This window comes from Panthera uncia, chromosome D2, assembly GCF_023721935.1.
Source record: "Panthera uncia isolate 11264 chromosome D2, Puncia_PCG_1.0, whole genome shotgun sequence".
Taxonomy (NCBI): domain Eukaryota; kingdom Metazoa; phylum Chordata; class Mammalia; order Carnivora; family Felidae; genus Panthera; species Panthera uncia.
In genome coordinates, this window is record NC_064818.1 from 34,956,282 (window position 1) to 34,973,476 (window position 17,195).

Sequence of the window (17,195 nt, forward strand, 5' to 3'; positions counted from 1 at the left end):
TTAAGAAAGAAAAATACTCTGCTTGGCCCCCATCCCATTTTCTCTCCTTCTCCAACCCAGATTCACATTGGATCAGAACAGAATCTTGCAACAATACTGTTAATAATAGTAGTATAATGTATATTTATGATTCCCAGCACAGCAGCCACAGAGTGCTCTGGTGAAAACATTGCTCCTCTACTAGAAACCTTCCAAAGGCTGAACTTCTCCCCTCCAAGCCCATTCTGTGCCCTCAGGCCTCCTTCCTGCTCCCGGCTTCCTCTTCTCCAAGAACTCCATCCTATCTTTGTGGCTCCTCAGATCCTCCTTGGAGTATTTTTCTCTGGATGTTCCTACTCTTTCTATCTTAGTATCTGTGAGGCTTGCTCTCTTTCTTCCTTTAGTCTTGAAAGTTGTGTCCCTGGTGAGGTCTTCCTGGTTGAAAATAGAAACCCTGCTCCCTGCCCAGGCTGGCCCTGGCAGTCTCCCTGCTTTATTTCCCTGTACAGCCTTACCATCCTCTAACATGCTGTGCCCTCCACCTTTTCAGGGAAGTTGTACCCAGGTCATCCCCCCTTCCATGAGGTATGGGTCTTGTCTGTTCTAGCCACTAAATTATCCCTAACGCCTGACACGTAAGGGGTACTCAATAAATTTTGGCAAAGAAATGACTGACTGAATGGTATCACTTGTAATAACAGAGTAGTGCTTGAGGGTTGCAAAGTAGTTCTGTTTGCACTTTCTGGTTGGACCTCAGCATAGCCCCAGGAGGTAGGCTATGCAGGTGTTATTATCCCAACTTTACACGTGAGGAAAGTGAGGCCCCAAAGATTTCTGGATATTTGTCCAAGTTCACACATCTAGGAATGATAAAGCGTGGATTCACCACTTCCCCCTCATGGGCTATTTATCTTTGATATCTGGCATCTCTGATTCTGATCATCTTCTACAATTCCAGGGCAGTTGCAAGTGAAGCTAGTAGACATGGGTCATGGGACCAAGTAAATGAGTATCATGGTGAAATCCTCCTTGTCCACCAGCTCCTCCCAGATGGGCCACCTTCCCCAGGCCTTCAGTATAATTAGCCTGGAGGCCTTTGGCCCCCATGCAGTAACTGGTAAGAAGCTATCTGTTACTGCCGTTCATTAAGACAGGTGACACAAGATGAAATATTTTAGGTGAATCATCTGGCCTAATTTAGAAAGGCTCAGTAGGGCTGGCGCCTTTGATTTATCAGGGAGAGGTATCTGTTATCAGAGAGATCCACACGCAGACTTATTTATTATCCAGAATCTGTTTTTAATTTCAGAGATTGTTTACCTAAACTGCTGTGTGTCAGATTCCAGGACGGATTTCTGCTTAGCATTTAATTTTAGATACTTGCCATGGTGGACAGTAAAAAATGGGTCTCCGGAATTTGTAGTTTCATTATGAATCTTACCTCCTGGCAGCCCCTACCAGTAGTTTGTCTTTGAAATCTCCTTGGTACTTGTTAACCCTGCTGTGCTGTAGAGAAGATATAGTTTATTTATTGGACTTTGCCCATTTATGAAAAAGTGCAGAAATTATTAATGGTTTAGTATCTATTAATGCATTACTTGGGTGGAATTCAAATTCTAATATTTATGGTAAACCCCTTTATAATGAAACGGGCAGAGAATCAGCTCTCATGCTCCGTAAATTTGGAAGGCTCTAGATGCTGTTGGAATGGCTCCCCATGAAATATGAGCTCTGCTGGCTTTATATTTACACCCATAAATAAGAAATAAGTACTTTAGGTTGGAGGAGAAATAATTAAGAATATTTGTGTAGATAATAAAGAAGAAATGGTCCAGTTTGGTGAACTGTGTGCTTGGGAAATGCCAGAGGCTGCCAGGACCTGGTGAGAGATGTGGGAAAAATTAGGGCTGGGAGATTGTAGGTGTGGGTAGGGTGTATGGAGACAGCAGGAACGGGGGCCTTGTGAAAGTTACTGTGGGCCATGGCAACTTGTGAGTGGCTGCATACATAGAGTTTAGGTGTGGGATCCAGGAGACCTGGTTTGGATTCCAAGTCTTCCCTAAGGTAGCATGGTTCTTTGATGGCCATCATTGAACTTTTCTGAACCTCAGGTTCCTTGTCTGCAAAATGAAGCTGATATTTCACAAAATTGTCATGAGGATAAATAGCATAGGCTTAAAATTGCCAAAAGTAGTAAGCAGATCTGTGTACATGAGGCCTAAAGAGGGAAACTGTTGAGGGTAAAAGTAGAAGAGTGGGGTTGGAAAACTATGTGCATGTATATGTATGTATACACATAGATATGTACATTTTGTATATGTGTGTGTATGTACATATATACATAGATATGTACATTTTTGGGAATATGTGTAATTGCTGTTGGGGAGCAGGAGGAAGAGAACATAAGGTGGATATACATAATGAGTTTAACACGAAAATAGAAAAATATTAGGGTCTCAAAGCACTGTCGATGAATGGGTACCTTTTACCTGCCAAGGCTTTTCTGCCCAAAGAGTCTGTTAATGGGGTCTCTTAGCTTTTTTCATTCTAACTGAAGCTTCTCCCTGACCACTTCCTGGTATGAGCTAAAGGGTTTGGTTAAATCTCCAAGCATCTTCTAAAGGGTTAGAATCTCAGGGATCATTTAGGTTAGGGATGACAAATAAGTTTATTGCATGTGGAAACCCTATGGTAGTGATTTCCAGGAGTACTATTTTGAGAAAAATTGTGAGTTACCACTGTGTTCAGCAGTTCCATGACTGATTAGTGATGCCTACCCCAGGTGATGAGTGGAAATGGTGATGAAGTTCACATTCTCTTGGTTTTTGCTTTTGTCTTTTAAATAAGGAAACCAAAGCCTAGGATGATTGTGTGAACTGGCCAGGCTGACACAGTGAGTTAGGGGTGAGGCAGAACCAGATTTGGATGCCTGGCTTCCAGTTTAAGTGCTTTTTATGTCACACCTCACTGCCCTGTTACTCCGTGTAGCCTCACTGTCCCCGCAGACCTCACAGAGAACAATAGTCAGCTGTCCCTGACTTATGAGAGTATGGATTCAGGTGAATGAAGCATTTTATGTCTTCCTTACTATATGTGGTGGCATGAAGAGACTCAGACACTATTTGGATTGATGATGATGATGATGATGATGATGACGACGACGACGACGACTCATTTATTTAGCTCTTTCTGTGTCTCAGGCCCTGCAGGGGCCATGCATTTGGTGTATATTATGCCATTTAATTATAACAATCTTATCACTGGGTGACAGTCTCTGCATTAAGCATATGAGGATAATGGCATACAGATAGGGTAAGAAACTCTCTAGAGTCATAAGCTATCATGTGCCAAAGCCTTTCAGACTTTGAAGAATGTGTTTTTGATTCCTGATCATATGAATCTATCTTGTGTAGGCTTGTCAATGGTGCCAGCCTTCGGGGTAACATTGATGTGGTCTCTATCACATATAAAGACTTATATTTAAAGTAGCAAAGGAAGATTAGGAAAGTCAGTGGTCAGTGCTTCTGACAGGCAACTTAAAAAAATTTTAATGTTTATTATTTTTGAGAGAGAGACAGAGCATGAGTGGGGGAGAAGCAGAGAGAGAGAGGGAGACACAGAATCTGAAGCAGGCTCCAGGCTCTGAGCTGTCAGCACAGAGCCTGGTGCGGGGCTTGAACTCACGAACTGTGAAATCATGACCTGAGCCAAAGTCAGGCGCTTAACTGACTGAGTCACTCAGGTACCCCTGACAGGCAACTTTTAGTGAGTAGGGGAAAATATCCTTTCCATCCAATGCAGAACTTCCCTGTCTATCCCTATGTTTATTGCTATGACTCAAGCAAGAGTTGGATGGAATTGGATAGATCATGCCCCCGGTTCTTCATTTATGCATATTGTAGGCAAGAACTATTCCCATACTGATTCATAAAAATGAAATTTCTGGTGAGCACACCTGCCATGATAATTTGCTTAAAGGATATAGGTGTTTCCTGACTTCAGCAGAAAATGATCCCTGATACTGGAGAAAGGAACGATCTTTCCTCTAGCGGACTTTGCCTGTCTTCCTTAAGTGTGTGGGGAGCTTGAGTAGTCCATCTCATACCTGGAGGTGTCAGTAGACCATCTCATACCTTGAGATCCTCATAATGACCCAGGGAATGGTGGGTGGAAAGTATTGAACCACTGTTGTGTGCGAAGGCATTGGCCCCAGTCCTTGTATTCCTAATTTTTCCTGAGTAGCTATAGCCAAATAGCACAGCTTTTGGAATCAGCTTCAAATTCATTCATTTACTAGTCTTATCCTCTGGCTGCATATCAGTTTTTAAGTACCCTGGTTACAGGGTATTATCTTAACATTTAGGTTAACTGTCAAATAAAAATAAAAGCAAGGTGGAAGAGAGTGTCTTTACTTACAACGCTTAGTGGAGCTTGTGGGGGGCGGGGGGCACCATCTAAATCCAGGTGATTTCCACTTAGACAATGGACTTCCTTCTCTGCATGGCACAGTATGCTGGCCTTTTCTGGGGTGGGTGAGTGTTGGGTATAGGATCCCGTCTAGGATCACATAGCAGGGAGCACAGGAAACTCTTGTGATTCAAAGTTGCTTTGCTGTCCTGGGAAAAGTATCCCGGGGGATTCTACTCCTGCAGCTGGCAGTGGGGATTTGGTATAAACTGTTAGCTGTGATGATAAGAGGAGGATGCTGTGATAATATTTGAGTAGAACCATCATCACCTGGCTGGCACTGCTCTAAGTAGCCCATGAAATCTTCCAACATCAGTTTGAGGATGTTATTCTTGTTGTTCCCACTTTGCATTTAAGGAAACTGTGGTTAAATAATTTGCTAAAGGTCATGCTATTGGTACATGTGGTAGAGGTGGCCTCAGGATAGAGTCTGTGCCTGCTGACTGGAAATGCTTGTTAGGAGAGGAACACTCCCCTTGACCCACCAGTCTCCAGCCACTTTCTCTTCTCCTGGATGGGATGGTTTTCCTTTTGATCAAGAAGAAATGCAGAGAAGAGGGCAAATCCACAGAGTATGGTACTTTCTATCTGGAATTTTCTCTGGCTTATCTTTCTGCCTGTCCCATAGGCCCCTGTCCCTCATCTGGATCTTAAATCCTTTACTCCTCCTCCCCCCACCCGGCAAAACCAATTCTCAGAACTTCCATGTGCCCTAAGTTAGAGGTGACTCTTGGAAGTTCAATGTGTTAATGTTTGTATTTTAGTTGTAGTGCAAGTACTGAAGGTAGAATTTCAGGTACAGTCAACCATGACCTGCCTCCCACTCTCACTTTAGGGCAACCTGAGAGTCAAAGCAAGGAATTTCCTTAAAATGGCTACCACTCATTCTATTTGTACTTGTCCACGAGCCAATCAAGAATACACGTGGAAGGTAAACTAACTTGCAAGAGCAGAGGTAGAATTATAGCCCCATTTCTACCCCTGGTTTGCACAGTACCATGATCTCTGGTAGCGTCCTCTGAATGTGATCTCCATATTGCTCATCCAGCTGAGAGATGATCCTGCAATTAGTGGGCTTCACCTGGCCCAGCCCAGCCTACAGCCAGGCAGGTGAATCCAGGAGCATTTCTTCCGTGATGAGAGAGTAGGAAGTTGGACTGAGTGTGCTCCATGTTGCTTGGGACCGCCCCCCTGTGGACTAAGACTGGAAGGAAATGGTCCTCTCCCTTGGGAAGTCCACATTGTTGACATCCTTCCTGGTCTGCCTGGGGCTGTTCTACCTATGAGGCCATCTCCTGAAGGCACCATGTTTTTTATATAACATTTTGTCCCTTTAGAAATTATCGTGATGCATGTCAAGAGCTTTCACACCGAAAAAAAATATGTCACATTAGCTTCCAAGTTTCTGATTGTCTAAATAACGCAGCAACTCAACATACAGCTGTCTGGCATTTTGACAGTACAATAACCCATAATTCTTCCTGCCACTCAGCACTTCAAGGTTAGCATTTTGTAGTTTGCTCTCAAGGAGTATTCATTTAAATTTTCAAGTGCAGAGTTGAATGTGGCTGCCTCATACCTCCCTTTTGATCTGTTCTTTATTTACTTGGGTGCTCTTCCAGTTTATTACATACATTGTATGGAATGCTCACGCATGTGTATAAACTTTTTTGGAGAAGTGGAGTGTTGTTCGACTTACTGCTATTCTCTCTATAGTTGGGGATAAGAGAGGGAGAGAGATGCTAAGCTTCACAGGGCAGCTCCCTGGTTTGTGGTGGTTCCTAAGCATCTGACATGGGGTGAAGTAAGAAGGTATAGGTAAGAGGATGTAGCACTTGGACTCTCTCTTGCCTCCTTTCAGAAGGCAAGTGAAATGCTTGTAGCTTCTTTCTGAGGAAAGAAGGAGCTTTGGGTTCTGAACTTACTCGTGGGAGAGACTTGTTTTCTTGGTCTTTCCTTGATCCTTGAGTCACAAGGAGGATTCTTGAACACCCAGTTAACATCTTTGATTTAGCTGCTGGTTTTGAATCTTCCTTACTGGATTGGTTACCACTAGTCACTGTCATAGGCAAGTTGACTTCCTTAGGTGGGAGACTGGGTTATGAATCTGGCTTTCATCGATTGCCTAAATAACCTTGGCCAAGTCAATAATTGACCTCTTTAAACTTTTTTCCTTTTTAAAATGCGGTTACTAGCCCTCCTTATACCTGCCTTTACAGGCTTCTGGCTAGGTTAAGGTAACACAATAGAAGCACATGTGCTTTGAATTATTGAGAGCTGTGCTATCTCAATATTAGACATTATTGTGGGTTTTTTTTCCCCTTTTAATCCACTGCCAGTCTACATCCCTGATCTACATTCCTGCCTCCAGTAATCGAGTGGATTATTGTGATGTGTGGGTCTTTTTCTGAATGTAATGCCTCTTGCCATGAATCAGGTTTATTTATTGGCCCTTCTTGGATTGTGTTCAAGGGAGAATTTCTGGATCTCAGACACCCTTAAGACATCTCAGGGTCTAAAATTTCTAAGGTAAAACAATTGTTTTAGATCAGTGACTGACCAACTGGCTCAATAAATGTGCTTTTCCTGGGAAAACCCTAACTCTTGAAACTCACTAATCTACTTTTAAGCCTGCCAACTTAAGCACAATTTAAAAGCCCAAATGTGTGTATAAGAAGAATCACTGTGTTGATATGAAGTCTGTTTACACTTCAAAGCCATTAGAGTGATAAATATTTTACCACCATTGGACCCTAAAATCTCTGGAACATAATTTGCTTGTTGAGGCCCTATTGGAGTTGGTACTCCTGACAGAAGATTAACGCTTCTTTAGGAGCCTTGGGACTCACTTTGACAAATCTGGCATAGACTGCCAGCTGGATATCACCGAATCTTTGGATCCAAGCTCATGGGGAGTTTCTAACATGTGGAATTTCTCTGGTTGGTTGGTTGGTTGGTTTTGGTGGGGAGAAATCTGGGTTGACATTTTTCAGTCTATTGGAGGCTTCAAATCTTATTTGCTCTACATTTGCCACGTGGAAATGGGGAGATGGAAATCTTGCATAGTCCACTTGGATAAGATGGTGGAGTGTCACACATTTCCATGCTCAGAATAGCCTTGGCCTGGGAGGAGGACATTTGGACGGGGTTAACCACAAACGTTTAGTTACTGGCTTATCACAGTCACTTGAATTACATATCATTCTATACATTTCAGAGTGCTTCTGCATCTGTTACTATAACTGATCTCAGAATAGTGCTGTGAGGTAGACATGGTCAGGGTTTCTAAAATTATGTTTTTAAGAATTTTTTTCAGATTATGAAAATAGTGCATATTCATTGTAGAAATGTTGGACAATACTGAAAATCATAAGAAAGAAATTAAATTGCCTGTAATTCCACAGTTGCCAGAAATAGACACTTAATCCATTCTAGTATACATCCAACCCCATATACGTTCCTTTTGTGTGTATACACCTATATCTGTGGATTATATTTTTCTTATAAGCATATATCCATGTTATAAGTATAGTCCTTGGAAGCCCAATGTTTAATGTCTTAACCTGTTCTGTTATAAAGGATGTATGTATCATAATGTTGTTGAGTAACTAGGTTATTTTCTGTTGTTCCCTATTATACTCAGCACCATGAAGAATGCCCCAGGAAATACATCTTTTTTTTTTATTATTATTATTTTAAACATACCTCTGATTATGTCCTTAAGATAAACTGTTAAAAATATAATAGCTAGGAAATTTCTATCCACCTTTTGAGGGTTATTATACAAAAGGTCAAATTTCAAGACAGATATTTTATCCTCATTTTATAGGTGGGCCAACTTAAGAGCAGAGAATTTCACTGATTTGCCTGGGAATGCATAGCAAATCAGTGGAGGAATCTGGTGCCTCCATGGTAGCATCTGCCTTGCTGGCCTCTCTCACCACCTGGAGGTGAGAATACCACCCCCTGCAAGGGTGAGCCTTGTTTTCTGTGGTGTGATCATGGGCTCTCTTCACAAACTTTTGTTAGGTGTGGTTTGTGGTCCACATGCCACTCTGTAGCCTGTGAACTGGAGATTAAATAAATCTTTATCCTATTTCATGTCAGTGTGTCTTAGGGCTTCCTGGGCTCTCCCTCCCTGAGGCTCCCTCTCCCACCCAGCACAACCTCAGAATGGTGGCCAGGCAGCCTGCCTGCTTGGCTCCCTTTTATTGTACACATTTTGGGGGGGAATACGTGTCAAGTTCCAGGCCTCGTGTTGGAGGTAGAGGGTACAAAGATATGTTCAGTCCTGGTTCACAAAGAGCAGCTGGGACTTAAACCTAAAAAAGAAACAGATAACTATGATGAGGACATGGTTGTGGGCCTGTGGAAAAAACATTTTATTTGGTGAATTTCATAGTGATGTTCCTGATGCATGATAAACCTCACTCTGCAGCCACAGTGGGTCCTTTTGGTTTCCTATTTCAGCGTATCAGTTTTGTTCAAACCTGTCCCTCACAGTCTCCTCACTTTCCCTCCTTTTTGTCCTTTGTCTACTTTGGCGTGCTTCCCATTGTTTTTGTATATAGCTAGCATCTAATAAGTAGCTGATGGAGTGGCCGGATTACTGGGCCTCTGCATACCTGCGTTTGGGTCTTATTCCTGCACTCCTATATTCCTGAGGAGTTGTACCAGTCCTTAAGTCTCATTCTCTTTTATTTGTATAATAAAATGAAACAAATAGGTATTAAAAATAATATGTAATGCTTTTGAGAACCTATTATGTACCAAACACTGTTGTAAGGGCTGTACACATATTGACTTATTTAACACTCTACCTTTGTGAGGTAAGGGTTATTAGTATCCTCATTCTTAGGGGTAGGATCTAGCTACCCAGGTTGAGGTCCAAGACCGCACAGCTGGATGGACAGGAGGCGGGCTGATTCGAGAACTTGCTCTCTTAACACTGTACTCCACTGTTTTAGGACCCTTTACTCTTGCATTCATCCCCTTTCCTTACATTGTACCTGACACAGGAGTTTAATGTCATCAATTTGGGAGAGCAGAAACTTTCTTGAGGTGGTAAGTTACTGCCTCCCAAACACATGGATGTCTCAGACCTTGGCCACTCCCCCACAGGGCTATGAAATATCCCAGAGCTAGGGAAGTGTGAGGTTGAGAGAGACCAGAGAGGAAAAGCTTCTTTTCAAAAAAGAAGCGGCTTTTTGAGCATCAGCTATTTGAAGGTCAGTGTCAGTGATGGACTAAAACAGATGTGGCTTCTGCTCCTGGGAAACTTGTGACCCAGAAAGTGGGGAAATATGTCACAAAGCTGATGGGACCATTGGGAGAGAAAGTAGTAAGGGTAAAAAATGTTTCCAGGTTGAAATACCAGCTCTTTTCAGACTTGAAGGGGACTGTCCATTCTGATGCAAGAACTATCTTTTTCTCCAGTGGACAGCTCATGCTCCTGGGTCTTGCAAGTCCAGATGGAGTCATAGAACTGTTGCTGTCCAGAGCATTCACTTGAGGGCTGGGTTTTATTGTTGTCATAGCATCTGGCTTATATAAATATGCTTTGTCATAATGGAGGGAGAGGGGGGGAAGAAAATCAAGCCGGATTTTTGGTTATTTGTAGATCTTTTTCTTTCTATTGAGATTCATAGTAAGCCAAAATGCCTGGAGCTGGGATTGATTTGAATGAAAAAGTATAGATACACATATATGCATGCTTGAACAGTGTCAGGCTTCCAGTGTGTGTCTAGTTTCTCTATAAGTCCCCAGTCTAGGGGGTTCTTCTGCAACTTCATTCCAGCAAGAACAGGCACTGCCTCAGTATTCATTTCAGTGGCATTGACAATACTGACAATATAATTGACCTAAAAAGTTCTGGATTTCCTGTTAATGCACTTTAGAAATGTACATCAACTACCAAAAAAAAAAAAAATCATTTCTATCTACATTTCACTTGATTTCCATTTTCAAGAGAGAGGCTTCATCATTATTATTCTATTTGAATAGCACTGATATCTTGAAGGATGGAAGGAGATTTCTATTGTATGCGGGAGTACTTTATTTCGATATTTTCTTTGTCTGATTATACATGATAAACACACATTAGTGACATTTCGTGCATGTTTGGAAGATAAATGGGGATATCTCTTTAAACCATTCCTGACACTTGCTAACCTGTGAGCTTAATGGCATTTTCTCTTTGATTCAATAATTTGTCTGTCAAAAAAAAGCTGGGCTGACATTCTCCTTGTTGTGGGATTGAAATGGAAAAGAAATCTCTTCGCTTGAAGATAATTTTTTTTTTTAAATTGAGGGGAACATTTTAGGATAAAAATGTTTTTGAAATTATTTGGGTTTTTGGTGGTAGAGGTGGGGGGCAGATATGGGGAGGGGGGTGCTGATGAATGCTAGGGCCCTGACATTATGTGTGTGGCAAGTAATAAAGGGGAAACGATTACCTCGGTCTGAAAGTCCTCTTGAAATAATTAGGGAATATGTGAATTCTTGCAAACAAGGATGGCTTCTGCTGATGTGTGTCTTGTGGGAGGCTGTCAGCCTTCCTTGTGTGGAGGTTGTTGGGTTGGGGTGTGTATCTGTGCATGGAGGGGTGACTGTGATTCAGTATGCCTGCCTCGGTTCCCTCCAGACTCATTCTGGATGAAGGGGGAGGGAGAAAGGTGGCCAAGCATCATTCTGAAGAGGCTTTTAATCCAGGTGGTTTTTCTTTTGTTTAGAGATTTTGGAAGAGCCCTGTTCAGGAAGTGTGGTTAAAAAAAAAAAAAATCCTGGAGGTAAACCTAGAGTAGGGAGGCAATGGTGGGCTGGGAGGGGCAGGTGTGGAGCTCTTGAAGGAGCCCTTTGCATTTGTGTAAAGGTGGCCTAGCATGTTGGGGAAGAGGTGCCACTTCAGATCTGTATCATGTGACTCCACAGTGTATGGCTGACCCTACCTTCTTAGACCCCTCCCAGTGTTGAGAACTTTTGGGAAGTCTGAGTTAGGTAAAGATTATGACAGTGGTTGTGGCCGGCAGTGAGATTGGGAAGGATGCTTGGTGTCCAAAGTCTGCTTGTCTCCCTGCCCCCCTCCAGCCCAGGGTCTTCAAGTGTGCCATTAGAGAACACTGACTTATTAAGCTCTCTCAGCATATTTCATTGAATGTCTGGTGTGTGCCAGGCATGGTTCTAGGAACTGGGGCTGCATTCCAAGTCCTACAACTTGTCAGTTATGAAGTTGGGAATAGAACTCTGCTCTCTTGACTCCTGATCTGGTGCTTTCCAAGCACAGCAGGCTGCTTCCCTGGAGATCCTGCCTTTTACAGGAGCCTAAGGGTATGAAATTCTTTCCCATTATCTGGTTGTTCATCCCCTGGCTTCCAGTCCCCCTCTGTGGGCCATGGTTTCCCTTGTCTTGGAACCTGGCTCAGTCATCCTGGGTTGCCCTAGTGAAACCCAGTAAACACATAAAAATGAAGATGTTAGCGGTCACACACATTTTGCCAGCCTTGACTTCTCGCCAGAAAGTAGGGACATTTTAAGACCTTTGAACATCCTGAGCACTTTTCATTTTGGAGACCTCATCATACAACATATCAAACATATTAAAATGACCCCTTCCCCATCTCACATTAAATATGATTGATGAGGTTTCACTGTGAAATTTTTGGAAGGATTCTAAGTCATTTTTACAGTTTGGAGGCTTAAGAATAAATTAATTTTCTCATGAAAACTTTGTTATATTTTAACTGTAGAGCTTGACTTGATTAGTGCTTGACCTACCAGTGAACATAGGGTTTCTTTCTGTTGAAGTTTATTTGAAATTTTATTAATCTTAGTTTTATGATTTTTATTTCACATTTTGGAGCCATTTTTTTCCAGATCTTGAACATTTTGTTGACCATTCAAACATTTAAAAGAAGGCACTTGACACTATGCCTGTCACTCAGTCATGGAGGAAAGACACCAAGGACAGACCTCCTTGTACACACTGACCTAAAACCAAATCCTGGACTTCAGCATTTGGTGCTCCTCAGGGGACTCCAGTTGGGCCAGTCTTGTTTGTAGGCTTGCAACCGTCTTCCGACCCCACCCAGGGAAGGGCCTGGGTATTATAGAGGTGACACTGTGGTCGCAAGGAGAACTCCTGTTTTCCCCTGCTGCAGTGTCAGCCTAGGCTGTTACAACAAAATACCACTGACTGGGGTGGTTTAAACAACAGAGGTTTGCTTTCTCACATTTCTGGAGGCTGCAAGTCTAAGATCCAGGTGCTGGCTTCGCTTTCTGTTGAGAGCTGTCTTCCTGATAGGGAGATAGGCACCTTCTTATTTTGTCCTCAGAACTCTGGTCTTTCTAATCCCATCATGAAGGCCCCACCCTCATGACCTCATCTGACCATAATTACCTCCCGAAGGCCCCATCTTCAAATACCATCATAATGGGGGTCGGGGCTTCAACATAGAAATTTTGGGAATACACCAACATTCAGTTTATAGCATGCACTGCGGTTGGAAAGTGTGGCCCTCAGGATCTATGGCTCTGGGCTTCGAATCCCATCCCATCACTCTTTAGGAGTGTGACTTAGGATGTAAATTGGTTATATTCTCTGAGCCTCAGTTTCTGTTTCTGTAAAATGGGAATAACGATCCATTTGCAGAGGTATTGTATTTGCAATAGTGTTTGTCAAGGGCCTAGTTCCCAGGAGGTAGTTCTTCTCTTTATATTTGCCCCACTCACCTGGGGGCATATTTAAATGAATATAGCAGCTCATTTTTGAAGAACTCTCAGCTATGTGTGTGAGATTGAGGCGGAGGCAGAGGGCAGGGAGACAGAGCCCAGGAGCATGGCAGAGGTAGGAGACAAGTAGTCTCTGGCACGAAGGCAAGACTGGGCTTCTATAAGAGGAGTTTGTTTCTACATTTTTGGAAAGTCTTAGGCTTGTGGGAACCCCTTAGGTTGTATGAGAGGACAAAGGGTGGACTGAGAAGGCTCCTCAGGGTTCACGTTTTGAGGTTGAAAGGCCCCCAAAGTGGGAGTACTAAGCTTGAGTTTTTTACCCTCTTCTGGTAAAAAGCTTACTAAACCCAAGCTTAGCCTTCTAAGTTCGGGACCTCACTTTTGCCATTTCCAGAATAGGGAACGGAAACTGAAATGACTAGTTTTTATAAATGATGGAGTTTTGAGCCTGGGGTAGGAGTGGGGGTTGGTATTTATGTGCAAATGGCTGTGGACTTTGCAAAGTGCTGGTATCTGGGGAAGGAACCAGTGACCAGCATTTAGAGAGCAATCAGAACAGGGGGTGCCAGGCTTGGCCGAGAGGACGGATGGGCAATGATATGACAGTAGTCTGTTCCCAGGCTTCCCATATTGGAGGGGATTGGCAGGTGGAAAATCGGAGGAAGCTGATAATCCCCCAAACCCTTCCTCTTGATTCATGGCTGCCAGCAGCAGATTAACCTTCTTGACTGACTCAAGTCAAGCCTGGCCCATGGTGGGAAGTAAGTCCCACCCTCTCTCCCTCCCTTGAATGCCCAATGTGTGTTAGGCATTATCCTAAATATTTATATTACATCTGTGGGCAAAACTGGCAAGCATTCTCATGGACCTTATAATGTACATTAAACAGTCAACATGATACATAAATAAATTATATGGCAGAAGGCCATAAATGCTGTGGGGGGAAAAAGAAAAAGAGAGTAGGTAATAACATTAGTAGTCCTGGGTGGAGGTGACAGAGTTTTAATGAACATGGCAGTCAAGGAAGGCTTTATTAGGAAGGTGAACAAAGTTGAGGAAGTGAGTTGAAGGAGAAAAGTACTGTCAAAATGAGCTTGCCATCTCTGAGCTTACAATATCTGGTAGGGGGAGAAGAAGCCAGCCAACACTGGAATTCCTGGAATAGAATTTCTCCCTAACAAATGGAAGCAACATGGTTAATGGAGAGGAGGAATGGCCATGCTTGCCTGCCTGCCCTTAATCATCTGTGTGGTTCATGGTACCACCAGGCAGGTCTTGGTATCAAATGGAGACTGGGAGGTGGGGTGTAAAGCCAGCGTCCTCTACTCAGGTGGGTTTGATGGGTCTCTATGGGCTTAAAACATTTGTTGGATGAGTGTCTGAATGAGGGACCGAGTAAATTTATGAATGCATAAATCAATGAAAGATGAGTAAAGACTTTTTTAAGGGTGGGTAATTTACAAGTTCACATCCTAAGTTACTAGTTGAATGTCTAGCCTCAGTGATAATTACTTTAATTACTTTAAGATGTTTTGCTTTGGATATAGGAGTTTCTACCCCTAGGTAAACTTTCACGTAATACAATGGAAAATGATCCAACTTTTCAAAAATGTGTTGGGATATCATGGTATAGTCCTAGGTTAGGTTTTCATATATACCTTTAGTCAAGATAGGGTATTCTCAGAATCAACTTGTAACTTCCCCTCCTTTTTAAAGTAAGAGCAAGGGGCACTTGGCTGGCTCAGCCAGTGGGGCATGTGACTCTTGATCTCAGGGTTGTGAGTTCAAGCCAGATGTTGGTTATAGCGATTAATTAAAAACAAAATCTTTAAAAAAAAAATAAAGGAAGAGCAGATTCTGATTAACTTGTTAATCACGGTTCCTGTCAACAGCTACTCTTAGTTTTTAATTGTAATCTGGAGATGGAGGCAGAAGATTGGATATCTGGTGGATCTGCTGGTCTGTTAGTTATCAAATTTTGCACGTTTCCAGAAAGTCCTGGGGAAACGGAGATATACAGACAGACAGACTGGGTCTACTCCAGGTCTATTGTATCAGAAGTTCCAGCTTTGGTCCCCATTATCTGTATTTTAAATTCCTTCTCAGTTGATTTTGTTGCAGATGGTAGAGGGATTTAAGAAATGCTGCACCATAGTCACCTTTGAGGGCAGAAATTATGATCTCTTGTTTTAAAGTATTGATTTTATCGGTGCCTACTTTCATACTAGAAAAGCAGTAAATCTTTATTGCTAGAAGCCAAACAAAACGATTCATCCCCCTCCATCAAGGTAGCATTCCAGTCTTCTATTTTTTTGTACAGTTTTTCCCCAAACATAGAACTATTGTATAAATATTACTATACTATTGGCTTTCTTTTTATAATACAGTATCCATATTTCTCAATACTTTTAAAGCTCTGTGATATTCCAGAGTATACAAGTGATGGATTATTTCCATCACTGAAACCCCTGGCCTTACGTAGCCCTTTCCACATGGAGAAATGTTGATAAACCTTTGTTTCCTGAATAACTAAGAGGAAACAGCTATCTTGTACCATTCACCCATGTCCTTGTTGCTGGTCTTAGGGCAGAGAAGTCCTTATTCAACCTCTCTCTTCCCCAAAATAAGCTTGGTGTTAAAATAAGGTGACTTAGTCCTCCTTAGGGAAGGTTCTGGGCTGTGGCAATGACCCCTCTAATGCAGGGGTTCAGGTCAATGTGAAAAGGAGTTATTGTTGCGCAAAGTGAAGGAGAATAAATCAGCCAGTCAGAGGTGGGGATAGTGCAGCACCCTCAGATGCTGCCTTCAAGGCGTTTATAAACCATGTAAGGAGATAGAACTTGCTCCTCCTGGAGAGTTAACACAAGAATATAGGGAAGTAGCTGGTGAGGATCATGAGAGACCAGAGAGCCCTCGTGCTCCCTTTGGACTGAAGTCATCAGTGAAAACTACTTAGGGGAGAGCATTTGGATTGAGTTCAGGAGAGTCTGATTAGCTCAGCTGAGAGAAGGCTCTTGGATTACTCCACCGTGCATAGGAGAGAGCTGTTGTGCCCCTGTCCTGCCATATTAAGACCAATGGACTTGTGTGTGGGGCTCTTGGGAACCAGGTGGTTAAGGAACCAAATAAAGTAATCATTCCCTGGGCCCTCCAAGAGGAGAAACAACAGCAACAAAAAGCTCAGCCCTCAGCCGAGCCAAGCTCCAAGAGCCCCTTTCACAGACACATAAATATTTAATAATCATCTGTCTACAACCAATCTAGGGGAAAAAAATCTTTAAATAGACTGCTCGAAAGGCCAAAACCTGAATTTTAATTGAGGTACTTTGAATTACTCCCATTAGTCAGTCGCTCTGACTTTTTCTTAGTGAGGGGTGGATTGTTGTTAAAAGGGGGGATCAGAATTATTAGCAGTCCTTAAAACACACACACACACATACACACACAAAACTGCTGTTCCTACTAAATAATAAACCAGGCTTCTTTTTTTAAAGATGTGGCATTTTCGGAACATAAAGTGGGAGAGCAAAGTACGATAAGCCCCACACATCAGAGATGCAATTTGAGGAGTTAAGGGCATTGGGATGCCTTACTAAGCATTTTGTTGTGAAATCACCTCTGTGATTCTCCCTGGTCCCGAGAAAGTTTGCAGGATGGAGGAGGCCTCTGTGTGTGTGTGTGTGTGTGTGTGTGTGTGTGTGTGTGTGTGTGTGTTTATGTATTTATTTTCCTTTTCTCTGCCCCCTGGGCCTGTGGTCTCCTGCAGCTGATGTAACAGTCCTCTTGGAGGTGCCCCCTGTATCTCACGCTAGCCAATTTCAACAGTCTAAAGTACTCAAATTGAGCCATTTTGTTCTCTGTAAAATAAACCCCAGGCCATTATGCGTGGTTTCTCATTCACCCGCCTCCTGGTCTCCCTTCCCTTGGCCCCTCTCTGCCCACCCTCCCCTCTTTCCCATTCTCTCCTTTCACTCCCCCGCCCGAGAACAGGAGGGGGGAGCAGACCTCCTTTAGGAGAACGC

General features: G+C 42.8%; 1 protein-coding gene and 1 long non-coding RNA gene across 7 annotated transcripts in view; one reads left to right on the plus strand and one right to left on the minus strand.

Moving 5' to 3' along the window:
* The window catches only part of LRMDA (leucine rich melanocyte differentiation associated), a 576,509-nt gene that overhangs the window by 529,652 nt on the left and 29,662 nt on the right, over positions 1-17,195 (plus strand). The gene's annotated exons all lie outside the window — the stretch shown is intronic.
* LOC125933309 (uncharacterized) lies at positions 7,482-9,908 on the minus strand. The gene is made up of 3 exons (XR_007460921.1): positions 9,821-9,908; positions 8,683-8,768; positions 7,482-7,569 (listed from the first exon to the last, which is right to left on the minus strand). It is a non-coding gene; the product is annotated as an uncharacterized LOC125933309 (long non-coding RNA).